The following is a 12,050-nucleotide window of genomic DNA, read 5'->3' on the forward strand; positions in this document are numbered from 1 at the left end:
TATGTTTTAAAACATTTCATTGTCTTATGCTAAAAATAATACAGCACAATTACAGTAAATGTAATTCATATTTGTATTTGATTTTTAAAAGATGTAAAATTTTGTTAAAACTGGTTAAATAATCCAGAAACAATAAGACAAATTAGAAAACCAGGAACAGAAAAGATTTTAGGTATTTACCACACAACAATTTAAGGGCAATATTTAAATGCAAAAAAAAAAGGAAAACATAGAATTTACATTACATTTACATTTTATACTATAGTATAGTATAATCCTAGTAAAACAGATGCTCAGGATTAATATCCCAATGAATGCAATTGTGGAGGTAAAGTAAATTCCTGGGTTTCTGGGATGTAGTGTGTTCTGGAAGTGGTGTTTCTGACAGGCATGACCAGAGGTGGGTAGAGTAGCCAAAAATTGTACTCAAGTAAGAGTAGCTGTACTTCAAAAAAATATCACTCAAGTAAGAGTAAAAAAGTATTCGGTGAAAAGACTACTCAAGTACTGAGTAACTATTTTTCTTTTTAATCATAATGTCTGAATTTTTTTTTTATTCTTTTTTTTTTTTTTTAGAAAATATGTAAGCAGCCAGACAAAATGATGAAACAATGAACAAATTTGGACATTCAAAGAATAAATTATTTTAATAAAATAAACAAATAAAATTTATATGTTAAAATAGCAAATTAAGGAATAAGAAAGACAAATTTCTAATCTCACTTTTTACACAACATGAAGCTTTTGAAACAGATACCTACTGTAGGTAACAAACAGTATGTATGTACTGTATGTATGTTTGAACAGTGTAACCTATTTTCAGTGTAAGATATACTGTGTAAGATATACTGTGTTGGAGTTCAAATGGCTCAGAAGATTAAATTAGAACATGTGTAAAATAATGTAAGAAACTTATATTTTTTTAGCCTTATCTAATTTGCTAATTATATATTTTACCATTGCAACATAATAAAACAGCTAAACCAACTGCAACATCTCTCCTTTGCTGTCTACCACGGCTGATTTTTTCCCCCTGCTATATTCAGCACTTCTCTGGCAAAAACAAAGAAGACCTGATGTGTAGAATAAACGGTTAGAAAAGTAACGAGTCAAATGTAGTCGAATGTAGCGGAGTAAGAGTAGTGTTTCTTTTTCACATATCTTACATCTTACAGTAAGTAAAAGTAAAAAAGTATGGTGCAGTAAAACAACTTAAACATTTCTTTTAAAAAGTTTTTCAAGTAAATGTAACGGAGTAAATGTAACTCGTTACTACCGACCTATGGTCCTGACATGACAGAAACCGTTTCTTTTACCCCATAGTACAGATTATGAACAGATGGGCCAATGACTCTAGCCAGTGATGACACTATTCTAAGGAAAGTTTCAAAGCCAGCAATTCCTGACTTAGGAAAGCCTCCAGGTTTTACTATGCACTATTGATTCTAAAATGAATGACTTGAATGGGTCAGGATGTTTTAGGATATGAGATGTGGTGAATTTCGTCTTGAGCTGATTGATGGAAGCAAGAAAAGGCTAGTAAGCAAGAAGGTAGTACTTCCAGAGGTACAGTAGTGCTTCCATATTTCAATCATTGGCATCTTTGCATAAGTCAAGATCATAAATACTTTAGAAGAAAAGATCTGTTCCAAGACTGGAGGGACCAGCAGAAGAGGATATCTAAAATATGCATACTTTATTGTAATCTTATTGCTAATTGACCCATGAACAATTATCATGGTCATGCTCCCATACAGTAGTCATGCTTCTTTCTTCTCCATTAAAAAATAGCAGGGGGTGGATATAACCATTTTGCAGTGACTTTTGGACCACCATACTGTAGCTTGCTGTCCAAGTGAAAAGAAGAATAAAAGTGATTTGCTGGTAGTAAAACCTGGAAGAAATTTTAACTGTGCAGTTATATGTATGGTCTATGAGGGTATAAGCAACTAGCATTAGTTTTAATGAAGCCCTTTTAAATCACATGATCAAAATATTTATATATCACTAAATATATATATGGCATTGCGAATTTCCATAGTTTTTGAAGGACAAGATAGGGGAACTGCAAATTGTACTTATGGCAAAAGGAGGGCTATTTTGTGATATTTTGACTCCTTATAGCTGTGGGTTCTGAAGTTACGGAGGAATTAAACAAGTTTTTGTTTCCTGTGGATCCTCTATTACTTGCACAAACGTTAAGGTAATGCTTTAGGGCTTCTGTGGGTATGTTGTGCTTCATGGTGCATGAAATGTCTGGTTGATTTCCAGTATCGGACTTACCCTCCCTCTAAGCACTTGGTGGTTGCAGATCAGATGGTCCAGATCAATATCTGGATCAATTAGCGAATCAAGAGACATTTTACAGTATCTCCTCAACAGGCTAGTTTAGTGACCCATACCTGATTAAAACCTTGGTGGAAAGTGTGTTTAAATTCAGGCTTGTTACATTCCAAAACTTGTTGAAACATTTTTACAAAGCAACAATATGAAAACATTTCCCCTCCCTGATCTAAGACCACCTTAGTCCACTTGAGGGCATTTCCCCATGAGTGATCTGGGGGACATGGGCAATCTATCCAGTGAAGTGCACTGAGCTGAAGCACAGTGTAAAAGTTTCCCCTGCAAGGCGATAAGCAAAACAGCGTTTGTTTGCAACCATGGTTTTGTGTGAAATAAAGGTGGTGATGTTATTGCTATTGTTGTTTACCTACCAGCTTCTTTCCCATAACTGCTATTGCATCTTTTTAGATTCTTCTTTGCATTCATGGTGATGACAATGTAGTGTCATGCAGTGGAGCTCGAGATGGATGCAAGAGCATTCAAGAGCATTTCCACTTATAAATGCAGAATTTTATTAAAGTGCCACTATTATGCTTTTTTAAATATTTTCTTTCATGCAGTGTGTCATGTAGCTGTATTTGAACATAAACTATCTGCACTATCTGTGACGCTGACAGTGCACGACAAATGAAGTTTTTGTCTATTAAAAATAAAAGAGTTGGCTCACATTCGCCGAAATGAGTCAATAGCAAATTCTACATCACGAACAACTTGCCCGCCATTTTACAATTAACGTTACCACACTCTTGTTAATGTGACCGAGCATTCTTGCCGGGTTCGCTTAAACACTTTGTAATATAAAAAAACAATAAAAAACAAGAGCACACAAAATACTTTTTAACTGTTTATTCTCCACCAATCAAGGCGCATGCGCACTTCACGGGTGCGAATGCATTTTTTCCCTCAGGGCTTGCCCTTCACTTGTGCGGATGCATTTTTTCACTCAGGGCTTGCCTCTTGCCCAAGGAAAAAAAGGAATCCGTAAACTCGGCAAGAATGCTTGGTCACATTAACAGAGTGTGGTAACCTTAGTTTACTTCCTGGCTGTTCCTTTGAAGACCTGCCTTTATTTGTGTGGAGGAGAGAAGGAGAGATTGCTGTGGATAATTTTTTTTCGAAGATTTTGGTCTTTATTTTTTATCTTTGATTGGACATATTCCCCAGATTCTAACCCTCCGTCATCGGCCTCCCGGACTTCATTAACTTTGGTGAGACCAAACCATACTCGGTATACTCGGATAACACACATACAGTAAAACACGAACTTCAAACATTTTCAACTCACTCGCACACATACACATACCGTTTATTATATATAGTTTGTAAATATTGTTTATATCTTTGTTTGGTTGTGGTGCACGTTTTTCAGTTAATTTTAGTTTTGTATAATACACGTTTGCTTTATCTACTTGTTTTTGTTTGTCCTTTTTGCTTTTTTTGGTATGTACACACATACAATAAACACGGACTTCGGACATTTTCCACTCACTTGCGTTCATGCATACATACAGTTTATTATATGTAGTTAGTAAATATTTTGGTGTAGGCGGGGCGGCGGCTGACGACTATCATGCCTTGCGGGGTTTTCTATGTGTTCACCCTGTTGGGGAAGGTTGTTTGGGTTAGTGGCTTCGGCTATGGTTGTGTGTGTTAAAAATGTGTGAGACCTGTTGAATGTGATCTGGTTTATGCTAAGGCTGAATTGGGTCTGGTTCTCGAGTGAATGTGTTTCCCATGCTGTACTGTGCTGTGTAAAATAAAGTTCTCCCAGCCATTGCATTAGGCAGCAATCAAGCCAACTTGTCTCTTCAAGATCCTTTTCGGTGGTAAAATGCTACATTGGTGTCAGAAGTGGGATGGCGATTAACGAGGGTCGAGCGCACTATCAAGGAACTATGGAAAATCCAAGTAGGCCGCCGAGTAGCAGAGCAACTACGCAAGGAGAAAGAGCATCTTCCTGACAGGGCTAGCGCGAGCAAACCAGGGCGACCGAAGCAAAGCGGCGAAATGAAGATTCCGGTTCGGGACACTTCAGGGTAAATAAAACACTGCTGTGTTTGCACCCTCGTTTCTACTGGCGAAATGAAGATTCCGGCACTGATTCTCGGGAGGGACGCAGATCCTGGAACAGGCTCATCAAGAGTCCCAGCGCCGGAGCAAGCTACAGCGCCGTCAGCCAGCGAGCCGATCTGCGCCTTCCCTCCTATAACGGCGCCACCGAACCCTACGCATTCTTTGCACAGGTAGAGTTAGCTGCCGATCCGCGAGCAGTCATTAAACTAGTTCCGGGGGGCGCTAAGGGGAAGCCGGCTCCCGCAATCATTCGTGTTCCCCCAGTTAGTGGATTCAACTTCCGGTCGGGACGTTTAGGAAATCACGCTGGAGTCTATGTGAACTGTGTTCTGGACGACGTCTTACTATGGGAGCTCGTGGACACGGTTTCTATGGTTTTGCAGTTGCGCTGTGGATTACTGGGACAAGGCAAATGCGTTTGCAGACTGCCTGATTCAGCCTTCAATATTCTGGGAGCTACGAGAAGGTACAGGCTTGTCGCACGATCCGAGTAAAAATAGGTGAGCGGATTTATTTACATGAATTCCTTGTGGGGAATATCGAGGAGGATTGCATTTTGGGGTTGGACATTTTAGAGAAGTGGGGTGTGGTGTTAAACTTAAATAATGAAACTCTGCGTGGTAACTTCGGGTTAGCCAGGTTGCTAATACCCAAACCACAGTCGGACATGTTAGTAGCACACACCCGGGTTACTGCGTCGCCTAGAGCGCCAGCCGTAGTCATTTCACCTGTGCCACAGCTAGAACATGATCAACTCATTGCCGAGCAGGAGAAGGATCCAGTCCTGCATAAGGTACTAGGTTGGGGTAAAGCGGGCCTGAGACCGGATTACACCGTAGTCGCTTATCTAGGGCGAGAGGTAAAAGCTCTTCGCTCCCAGTTTACTCACCTAGTGTAGAACGAAGGGTTACTCTACCGCCGCTGGGAATGGCTGTGAAGGCGCAGGCGAATGCTTTCAGCTGCTGGTACCAAGCTGGGTAGACTTTGCGGGCATGTGTACTGGGTTTGGTGCATGGACTTTCTGGTTCGGGACACTTCAGGGTAAATAAAACACTGCTCGTTTCTACTGGCGAAATGAAGATTTCGGCACTGGATCTTTTGAGACCGTCTTGCTCCTTACCAGCCGCATGCCGGCGAAACATCGAACTCTGCGGAGGCTGGACCGCCTCAGGACAATGTTTGTGCTCCCCCCCTCCCCCACAAAAGGACTTCGGCATTCACAATGCCAGCGCCGACTGCCTTCACGCCTCAGAGATTGAGAGAGTCATGGTGACCGGGGACGCTCACAGCTCAGTTGGGGACAGTGTGGCGTAGGCGGGCCGGCGGCTGACAACCATCAGGCCTAGTGGGGTTTTTGGTCGTTACACGGTAAAACCGACGCCATCTTTTCTATGTATTGACGGGTCTCCAGAGTTGTCGTTCAGTTATGGTCATGGCCGTTTTGTTTTCCGACACACGCTGTAGCGGTAGACCAATCATAAATCACTGCGCCATCTGACCAATCACAGCAGTGAGGGCTCACGGAAAGGACAAAGGCAAGAACTCATATGCAAGCGGGGCTCACTTGCATGTGTTACGGGTCAGGCTTCAGTTGTTCACGTCTAGGCTCAGCAAATTTATGTGCCAATAAAATAAAGTCAGCTGACTACCTGAACAGGTTATCTCATCAACTGATGTTTTTCTTCCCTGATGGCACGGCCATGATCCAAGATCACAATGCCAAGATTTATCAGGCTCAAATTGTGTAGCTCTGGGAGCATAAGCAATCATTTTCACCTGTAAATTGGCAACTGAGGCTCGATCCTAACCCCATTTATTTGTTGGTGTTAACTAACAGCTAACAGCCTCCCTTTCCCACTGTATTAAATAGAAAAAAACAAAATTAATGCCAATTTGGATAGAAATAATTTTTGTGACATTGCATAAGGTTGTCGAAGCACTGCCACCTCAATTGTGTTTCATAAACAAATTAAAGTTGGTCAAGTATTAGACTGTGAATATTTTTTTCCAGTCAATGTATTTCTTATCAGAAATTGAAATTGCATTTTCTATTAACAACAAATGGTCACTGTCACTCATGAAACTAAGAAATACTGACTAGTATTTCCTCTTTCAAATAAACCAGAGTAAAGACACTTAGTTATTAGCAATTAGTCTTAGTAATTTATTAAAAGGACAGTGAAAGGAGAGAAAAAAAACTGATCCAAGCCCCACAAATGAAGAAAACTGACCAACAGATAAAGCAGATTTAGGATGCCGAGAGATTCTGTAAGAGAACAAAAGGAAAATATCAAAAATTTATGTTTTACTCCCATAAGTTTTCTCTATATAAAAAAGAAAGGATGCATGTCAATTAAGTCCTACAACAACTTTTTTTTATAAGCTTCCTACTTACTTGAGCTAGTTATCTGCTTGTATTAAGCAGATAAACTAAATTGACACTAAATTTTTTGTTTGTTACTGTAAACTTCCTAAGTCTAAATGTGAGCAAATCATTTTGAAATCTACTTAAAACATTATTTATATATTTTACATAAACAGTTATAATGTAGTGCTTAATGTGTGGCAGTAGTGAGTTGCTTAACAGAACATTATCATTATTTTTAATGCTATGAAAAGAACCAGCGATTAAAGGGGAAATTAGCAGTAGAGCCACTATATTTGAGTTAATTATGATGTACACCTCAACTGTAAAAATACAGGTTATTAGTATTTTTGTCCAAGTAGATTTAATTTCTTTGATTTTATTTAATTTAAAAAATACGTTTAGTCACACTGATCTGTAATTTCACTTTAATTGCATTTTCTGTTGTAACGAGGTGTTTCTAAGTAAGTTTAAAATTTGTAACACAATTCCTTTGATCTTACTGTATTTACACTCAAAAAGACCAATAAAATGGAATAGTTGATGTTTTTGATGTGTTAATCAAATTCAGAGACTGGGCATACAAATAGTAGCTTGCTCTGAGTTTCATTTCCAACTGATTGCAGCATTAGCCCTGCTAGGGCATTTAGGGCTTTCATTGCAAAGATTATTTCCTAAGAGACAGGGTAGCAATTTTCCTAGTTATTTATTATCAAATTAATATTCTGATTTTAGATTGGTACCGCTAATGCTTTATAATACACATTCCTCCTCTGAAGCTGGTTGATCATGAGCATTTTTAATAATACAAGGTTAAATCCCTTGGAAAGATGAATATAATGATTATCAGGTTGAGGTCTAGTATGACAGCTGGGTCATTACTGCATCTGTGTCTGGCTGCAGTGAAGACTGGTGGATGTTTGACATACAAGGTGATCTAAAAAAAATTCGAGCCTGTTGTAACACCAACTGGTATGACTCTTAGACGAAGCAATAAACTTCACAGTTAAAGAACCTATCATCTTTATGACAGAAAAAGGCAGGACAGGTCTGCAGCTTGACCAAATACATGTGCATCAGCTTCTTCGACATTTGTAGCATAAGGGAATTTGTGTGCAACAAGAATTACTTCCCAGGCACCAGACCATCAGGAGCGAACTGCCAGGTTTTAGGGTTCTGAGGGAAACATACAAGCGGAAAGAATAACTTGTAAACAGAACGAATCACAGAACTTTTTGATACCATCTTGTACATGTAAATTCACCTTATTGTGTATCCAAATGATTTCTCAGTATGATACACCACATTTAGTTGAATAATAGTTTGCAAATTTAAGTATATCTGGTTTGGCTGGCATAGCATAATTGAACATGAGGGTTGTTAAATGTCGATCTTATATTTCCTTCTTATGCTTCCCTCACTAAATTAAAAAGGTTTCTGGTGTCCAATGATTATGCTTTCAGCCTGTTGAAAAAAACTCATCCTGGCTCATTTTGAAATAGGAAGCATACCTTTTTATTTAATTTTTTTTTTTTTTACAAAACTATAAAATGCTTATCAATAAATTTACAAAGATTTCAACCAGTTACTGCTTCAGTGCTTTAGTAAATCTGTAAAATATAGTGAATGTGTTTTATTTAGAAATTTACCTGTTCTTTATTTCTGTATTTATAAAAATACGTTTTGGTTGATTTAATAGTGTAAGCAATGGTGGATAAGCTGTCGACCTTCCCACAGTAATGCCGTATAAAAATGGGACTTTTTTTTTTATCTTCTTGCTATTTTGGAAAGCAGGAAATATTAGGTTGGTCACAGAGTTAAATAAAATGTATTAAACTGTGAATGCATACAGTTTGCATGTGTGTGTGTTGTACAATTTGTCTGGCCAAAGAAGTGGATTGTGATGAATCAGAAGCCATTTCTTCATATTTAATTTTTCTTTCTCTTGCATTTACAGCTTTTTAATTTAAGTAATCACACCTGGATTGTGAGGATGCGGTTGCATTCTTCTCGTTATAATTCCCCCATGTCGCTGTACCCTTTGCTTAGTCGCTTCATCTCATTTACTTCTTTGTGCTTCATTCTCCTTGCATTGCCTTCTCTTCCAAAATCACACCCTTCTTATTCCATCCCTGTAGCCTGGGGCAGAAAGCACTAACGTGTGAACAAAGATTTCTGATTAGGTTTCAGTCTGGTGCCCTGGAAAAAGCTAAATAATGAAAATACCATAATATAATATGATTTCATACAAAGAGCACCTGCGATAAATATTAAAAGATTATATGTGCATGTGCACATATACTGTATATGTGTGTGTGTGTGTGTGTGTGTGTGTGTGTGTGTGTGTGTGTGTGTGTGTGAGTGTGTGTGTGATATATAGAGCGAAGACGAGAGTAAGGAAGGAGAGATCTATCAATTGGAAAACACTATTTTTTAAAATCAGTTTTAACCAGATTCGACAATAAGAGTAAGAGGAAAAAAGGTATATACAGTACAGTATGCCTTATACTGTATGCTATTAGATGTATTTAAAAATAATGATAAATATAACCCCAACCTTTATCTTATATTAGTTAAAATAGCATGCTTTATACTTGCAGCATTCTGTAAAAGTTAATAAAGCATCAAATCACAATTTTGTGCATTTGCACATAGTAAGCTAAAAACTAAAGGTCTGAAGCAACTGACGCCCCTCTTGAATGCAATTCTGTAGTATTCTCCACATGAACCTCACATTGTTTTTCTCCCGCACTCTTCCAGCTTGTTTTTTTCGGCCCTTTTTTTCCAGCCCAAATGTGATCCCGTTTCCACCTTCTCATCTGTGAGTAACAAGTGGGTACTCTTTTCATGCTGTACCACACTCCCAATTAGTGTTAATATGGCACTCTTAGGCCAAATGAAGGGCACTCTTTTTCTGATTGCGGGAGAATAAAGGAAGGAGAATGAGTGAAGAAGGAACTGGGTTAGAAGAGGAAAAGGGAGAAAACTTTAGTGGGTTTAGAGGATATAAAAATGAATAGGATGATTTAGAAGTGTCAAAGTACCAGTAGCGATCGTATTGGTGCCTTCAATCTAAAGAAATTATCTTACATATTTATATTCATAGCACACCACTGTTGAATTCTCAAATCTGATTGGTCAGAAGGTTAATTACATTGCTTGAATGGTAGTTCTGGCTGCAAGGCAAATCACTGGCTTATATTAACACGCTACTTCTAATACATTATCATTTCTATATTACCATCTATTTAACAGGAACGTGTGCAGATCCACCACTCTGAACAGATTTAAATTGTTAAAATGGTTTTCATGCAGAGATTGGTCTTTTTGGGAAGAAGCCCAAGGTCAAGCTATAACTTTGGGTTTTCCAACACACTTTTAATTTCTTGCAAATATGATAAGCAGCACGTTTTGACTTTAAGATAAACAAAATAATGCTGTCAATGGAACTGGTAGTGTTTGTAAATTACTCAGACTCTGCAAATGAACTAATATGTCTGACAAAACCTTATAAGGGTGTGACTGCTGGTCTAGAGAAACAGGAACGTGTAACCTAGCACCTAGCACTTTAGATTTTTGTGGGAGGATGGAGACACCGGGATAGATAATGGGGTAGGTAGATATTGTGGTGCAAAGCTTTTTAAGTCCTGTAATGCAAAGACAATGGATTTGAATTAGATTTTTGTTGCAACAGGGAGTTGTGTGTCCTCATTAAGGAAGTCACATGAGAGATCTTTGGGAGGTAATAAACCTTGCAAACAGCTGCATACTAACTGCTGTGTAAGAAGATATGGCATATAAAAAGGGACCAGCAAGTGAACACATCTGGAATTGTCAAACCTTGCATCAAGATTTTTTTTTTCTGTTGACGGGAAAACCCATATTTTTCAAGAGACATGAAAAAATAATAGAAAAAATAACGTTAGTGAAAAGTGAATAAACCTTAATATTAATAGTATTAATTATTATTATTATTATACCAATAACAAAATTGTGAATAGAATAACCTTAGAAATTTACTAATAATTTACAGATGACCTGCAAGTGTATTATTGTAATCGTGGGATCCAAATTGCCAAGTTCTAAGCTTTGGATGGATAGCAAATTTCAGATGGTGGGTTGTCCTATCATTGGATTCACACATTTTGAATTTACAAACTCCAAGGTTTTTTTTAGGCTTGGGACCAGCACTTACTTTAGCCTAAAACCATAGCACATAGTTGTGGGGGAAATGGCTGGGACACAAACCTGGGTCTTCCACATAACAGGAAGACCAGAGGTTACCAACAAGTAAATCTAAATATCAGGAAGACAGTTTGATAAGTTTAAAGAGTCTTGGGATCTGTGCATCATCGTGATAGCAATTGCCAGGGAAGCAATAATCTGATCATTGAGCATAGTGATTTAGTGTATATAAACAAGGCTGGACAAAGACTCACCCATGAGAAACTCCGATAGGGAGGATATGAAGTGGTGAAATGAAATCTCTCCAGGCTACATGGAAGATTGATCCTATAAATATAATAAATACAAGGTGAAAGCATGTATCCCAATGCCCAACTCAGCATGAGTGAAGATAAACATCGTGTAATTTTGTGTCAAGCAACTGACAGGTTGATAAAAATGATAGTTGAGGATATTAAGTTCTTTTTTCTGGCATGTTGGGTTTCAGTGTAAAATACCTGCATTTGTATCAAGACTGTTGGCATTAAAATAGGCATAGGCAAACTTTTTTCCATACTGGATATAGGGAAATGGATATTAGTAAACATGTAACCTTGGCCGACAGCACGGTGGCTTTTTGGACGGAATATGGAAATTCTGCTGGCCATATGAGTCTTTAAAATTTACATCATATTATTGAAGTACTAAACAATTTGAGTGGTAGGGTGGGTAAAAACTTCCTTTTTCTTATCAAAGCCTTAGTATATAATTCTTTCCTGTTATAATATTTCCTGCAGCATTATTCTTACTTTTGGATGGAAAAATGTTTAATATCTTAGAAGATAAATGGTTATGTCACGGTTTAATCACAAAGCGAATATATCTATCCTTAGATCATGTTTTATCTTTGCACACCATGAGACAAGATGTGTAACAAAAGAAATTTATGCTTGGTGTGTAAATTGATCTGTTTTTAGAATAAAAACAACCAAAACTGAAGGGGAAAAACATTAGAAGTTTAAGTATTGAACTAAATATAGTACTTATATAAAAAAGACAGGGAAATTGTGGCCATACCTACAGTATTAGACGCTTGCTAACCTCA

The sequence above is a fragment of the Clarias gariepinus genome, chromosome 2 (genome assembly GCF_024256425.1).
Source record: "Clarias gariepinus isolate MV-2021 ecotype Netherlands chromosome 2, CGAR_prim_01v2, whole genome shotgun sequence".
In the NCBI taxonomy this organism is placed as follows: domain Eukaryota; kingdom Metazoa; phylum Chordata; class Actinopteri; order Siluriformes; family Clariidae; genus Clarias; species Clarias gariepinus.